The sequence below is a fragment of the Pyrgilauda ruficollis genome, unplaced genomic scaffold, assembly GCF_017590135.1.
Source record: "Pyrgilauda ruficollis isolate IOZ18807 unplaced genomic scaffold, ASM1759013v1 scaffold3, whole genome shotgun sequence".
NCBI lineage: Eukaryota > Metazoa > Chordata > Aves > Passeriformes > Passeridae > Pyrgilauda > Pyrgilauda ruficollis.
The window spans coordinates 1,200,323-1,205,195 of record NW_024524377.1 but is presented as its reverse complement, the minus strand read 5'-3'; positions in this window follow the sequence as shown (position 1 = coordinate 1,205,195).

Genomic DNA, 4,873 nt, shown 5'->3' with positions numbered 1-4,873 from the left:
CCTCGTGGTCTGACATGTTTCTGCTCTTGATCTAGAACTTTTCTGCTCTTTCTTGCTGGGAGTCAGAGGTAAATTAAGAGTAGGTCCTGTTGGCTTGCTGGAGTTGGTAAAACTTGTCAGTAAATTGGGGACTTGCTGGCTGTTGCTTCCCTCTTCAATGGGAAATGGAGTATAGGACATTTTTATCTTGAGAAGGGCAAAAGAGAGGGCAGAGCTGCTTTTTGTTGCAGTTGTTTGAGTTGCTGCAGGAACACTGAAGGTTTGCATGGTTGGGAGGGTGTTGTGTAACAACAGAGCTTTTTCCTGTTTGCACTGTTATTCAATATTTGATCATTGCTCCTCTCCCCTGTCTTCAGCACCACCAGCTCTGATTCCCATTAACCTCCTGTCTTACATCCAGGCCAGCCTTCCAATTCTGCTTCTTTTCCTAAGGTGGAGCTGCCCTGCACTGGGAGATGGAGAATTGAGATGTCTGGGACATGAGGTCTCTCCCCAACCCTCCTTTTTTTCCTGTTGCTTTTCCAGAGAAAATTCACACAGATATGCTCTGAAGAACTGGATTTTCAATGCAGAGATGAGCGGTATAACCAAAGCTTGGCTATCCCACCTCATGTTTAGGATTAGGGGCCTTGCTCAGTGAACCTGTATCTCATTTATTCTTTACCTGAATGTCCCTAAAGCCCATTATTGCTGTGCAGTCTCCTCTCTCACATTAAGATTATGCGGAGTTACCTCTTAGTTTAATTTAAAGATTATTGCAACTGATTTTGGCTCTTCCCTGGTCTTAGAGTTCTGTGGTTAGTAGTCACCAGTGGTAATTCCCCTCAATATCTGGGATTTTAGGAAAAAAAGCCTTGTATCTTCTCAGTCACATAGGTCTTCTGCACTTTTCCCTTATTTAAAAATGCAGAGATGCCAGAGGCCACACCTTGTGGAGAGGTGAGTGCTTAGCCATGATTCATATGTTTATGAACCTGTTGTTCTTGGGAAAAGTTCAAAACTTGAAAAAAACCCACTCAAAAGTGGAAAAAACCCTACTCAAAACATGATTAAATATTAATTCTAAAGGTGAATGCCTGGTTGGCTTTCAGGCAATGTCAGGGCCCTAAAGTCAAAAATCAAAAGGTTTTTAAAGATCTGAAATTCCTATTAAAATCTGTGGTTTAGCAGCCTAAATCCAATTGAAATGCGGTGTAATTAACACTTCCAAGACACTTGGGGTTTGTTTCTAAGAAATTATGACCTGTAGGCAACTTGCAGCATTTTCAAGGGACTATGTAATTTTAAAACTGTGAATACTGGTCATTTCTGTCAGGGACCTTAGAAAACCTCTGTAAAAATACATATTCCTTAAGAAAAAGCTTTTTTTTTTTGGTGGCATCAAGACCCAGCTAATACAACTTCTCACTTGAACAGGTCCTTCACATTCTCACCGAGATTGTTGTTGAGCTATTCCTGTGAAGGTGGGAAAAATATTATGTGAGAAAAGGTGGTGGGACCATTTGTCTTTGACTTCTTTCTTTATGGAGATGTTAAGTATCCCACTGATGCAAAAGGGTCAGAGAGAGCAAAATGTGCAAATAATTTAATAAGGAAAAGAACTGTAAGACAGAAACTCACCAGAGTAAGGGACAATAGAATACAAAATGCCATAAAAGATAATAGGCTTAGATGAATTGGCATGTGTTAGCGATTATGCAATCATTCATTTCCCACAGATTTCTTTTTATAGGAAACCTTGGAAAATCCCTGAAGAACTGACCGAGTCATTTAACCACAACAGGTTTCTTTTCAACATGGCTGGGAGTGGGCGAGGAATATTTTCACATATTTGTGCGGTGCTGGCTCGTGCGGAAGTGCTGGAAGCAGCGGCGCAGAAGACGACGGAGGACGGTGACTCAGCCCCACGGCGAGTGGGGCCTCCTGCCACCCTCCACGGGGGGACCAGCCAGCCCAGATCCAAGTGGGAACGCTCTCGTGTGATCAGGAGCTTTGAGGTTTGGTCCATGGCTGATGAGACAGGCGCTATAGAGGATGAGGAGAGGGGATTTTGCTCCAGAGAGTGTTCCCAGATCCGGGCTGGATGTGACTCCCTCTGGCTCGCAGGGAGCAGCTGAGCTCTCCCCGGTCACTGGCAGAAGCAGTTGTTGGCTTCCTTGCTGTCATAGGCTGTTTAAATACTTGTGTTTCTGACAACAATTTTCCTTCACCACTGGGCTAAGGAAAACAAGACCCTGAGCTGCACTTCTGAGTTTCTTAAGTTCTTCCTAAACTCCTGTTTTTCTCCTTTCTTTCTTTTTTTTTTTTTTTCCTTTTCAAACAGGCAGTTGTCCTTGCATTCTTCAGAGCAGCTTCTCACAGCCTCAAAATGTCCCTGCTGTTTTGAGATGTGTCACTGGAGGAGTCACCCTTCACCCTTGCTCCAATCCCAGCCCCCTCATGTGTGTGACATCTCTCTCAGACTCTCCTTCTGCTAAAGCTTCCTGGTGCTGGGCTTGATGATCCTGGTGGATCCTTTCCAATTTGGGATACTCCATGACTCCACCACTTGCTCTGCTCGGCCCTGTGGAATAAAATTGCCCAAGCCACAATAGTGAAGGGAGGAAATGAGTAGGATTGCAGAGTTTCATGGAGATTTGTGGCCCCAAAAAATGGCACCCTGGATCAGGGAAGATAAAAAGGGTTTAATCACACTCATTTCATAAGAACCTTCAAATCATAAATTTGCTGGTATCACTGAAATGATCTTAGTTGGGTGCAAGGTGTTATTCTTTTTTCCATATAAGTAGCAATATGAGATGGTGAAAGACTTTGAACTCCAAGTCCTTTTAAAAGAATGAAAAACAAAATCATTTTGAGGATATATATCTCCCTCATGTTTTAGCTTTCAAATCCAGAATTCTGATGTCTGAGAGATGTTATAAATCAAAACCATTCACCAGGTTACAGACATTTCTGAATATGAAGTAGTTTATTATTAGAAAAAAAACAAAACAAAAGAAAGCTGCCACTAAATCCTGCAAGTGATTAAAAATGGTCATTAAGAGCATTTGCAAATATTTATCTTAGCTTAAGTTAGATGGGCACAATTTTGACTAAGCCATGAGGTTTTTTCCCCTTTAGCTACACTACTAAGCCAACTATGAATAGCAATGTTTTCATTTTTAAGACACATTGTCTCTCTTCTCAGTTTCAGCTCTCTCCTGTTGGAGTTTGACCTGCAGTACTTGGATAAAAAAAGCAAAGCAGGATAAGGGGCTGTCCTAGAGAGTTAGGTCAACCCCTTCTCAAAACAGCAATACCTCACTAAATCCTCCTCCTTCCTTCAAAATATCAGCAAACAATCTCAAAACCTGCTTGCTGTCCTCTGCAGCAGGGAGAGCACCTGATGGTGGAGCTCACCTGGTGGCTTCAGGTCACCAACAATGGTCCAAAGTCGAGAGTTGTTCCTGAGTTTGTTTCTCCCACAGTAGCTGAGCTGATCATGGTTGCATGAAATAAGAAAAGCAGTCAGCTCCAGTTGGCTCAGGGCAGAGCTTCTAAAAGAGAAAATTTCTTGACAGTCACACAATAAATTTTAAAAAGTTGTCATCAGTGATAACTGTGCATGATGGTTCTCACCTACGTTTGATCAAAAATGGCTCATGATTTCAGGTTCCTTTGAATTGGTCACTGAAAATGGTGCTGCTATCTCTGCTCCTATTTTAGTTGTCTTAGAATCATAGAATGCTTTGGGTTGGAAGGGATATCTTCCAAAGTTCATCTTATTCCAGCCTCCCTGCCAGGGACACCTTCCACTATCCCAGGTTGCTCCAAGCCCCATCCAACCTGACCCTGGACACTTCCAGGGATCCAGGGGCAGCCACGGCTTCTCTGGCCAACCTCACCATCTTCACAGGGAACAACTTCCTCCTAAAATCTAATCTAAATCTACTCTTCAGCTTAAAGCCCTCCCTTGCACAAAGTCCCTTTCCAGTTCTCCTGGAGCACTTGAAATGGCTCTAAGGTCTTCCCAAACTCTTCTCCAGAAGACAACTATCTCAGTCTGTTTCCACCCTTCAATTTTTCCATGGTTTTTGCCTGTGATTACAGTCTCCATGCATGCCCTCAGTGGCCAGGATGCCAAGTTTTAAAGTCTTTTGCAAATATTTGTGAAATATGTTTGCAGGTAGAAAATGCAGATGCAAGGTAAACTCTGAGTTGCCCATCATGTTTCCTTCCACAGGGCATGGACACCAGCCGGAGTTCCTCTTGCAGCAGTGCACTGAACCAATCAATGTCTGTGATTTTGAAACAGTGTTAATCTAAAGCAACGAGTTCTGAATAATGTTTATTAACTATATTTTAATGACTTGTCAGTTTTCTAAAACACATGCTGAAGTATTTTAGAAATCACTTAGTAAATGCAGTTTTAATTCTGCTCCCATATTCATGGGCTGCTACTTACTTTAAAAAAAAAAAAGAGAGATTAGAAGGTTCAGATTTAGAGCAGCAAATTGCTCTGCTAATCTGCAGGTATTTCTCTTCTTGATATGGCCACTAATGTCTAATCTTAGCAACGCAGGCTCCATCATTGTGCTTTTTCATTAGAGCTGCAATGAACTGTGTGCCAGGGACTTGAACTCTGGTGACAAGCTGCTCCGAGCCTGCGAGCTTTCACAGGAAAATGTTCTAAATATGAGTCTAAAATGATGCTGTTAGGTTTGTGCAAAAGATGGGGAGTTCACCGTATGAGCTCTGGTAGGAGCAGAGTTCCTGTGAACCTCTGGGCAGCGTGGGGTTAGGGCTGGCCGCAGATAGGAGTCTATGCCATGAAAAATTTTCAAACCTTTTAATTTGTTTCCATTTCTCATGAGACAGAAAAAAGAAAACC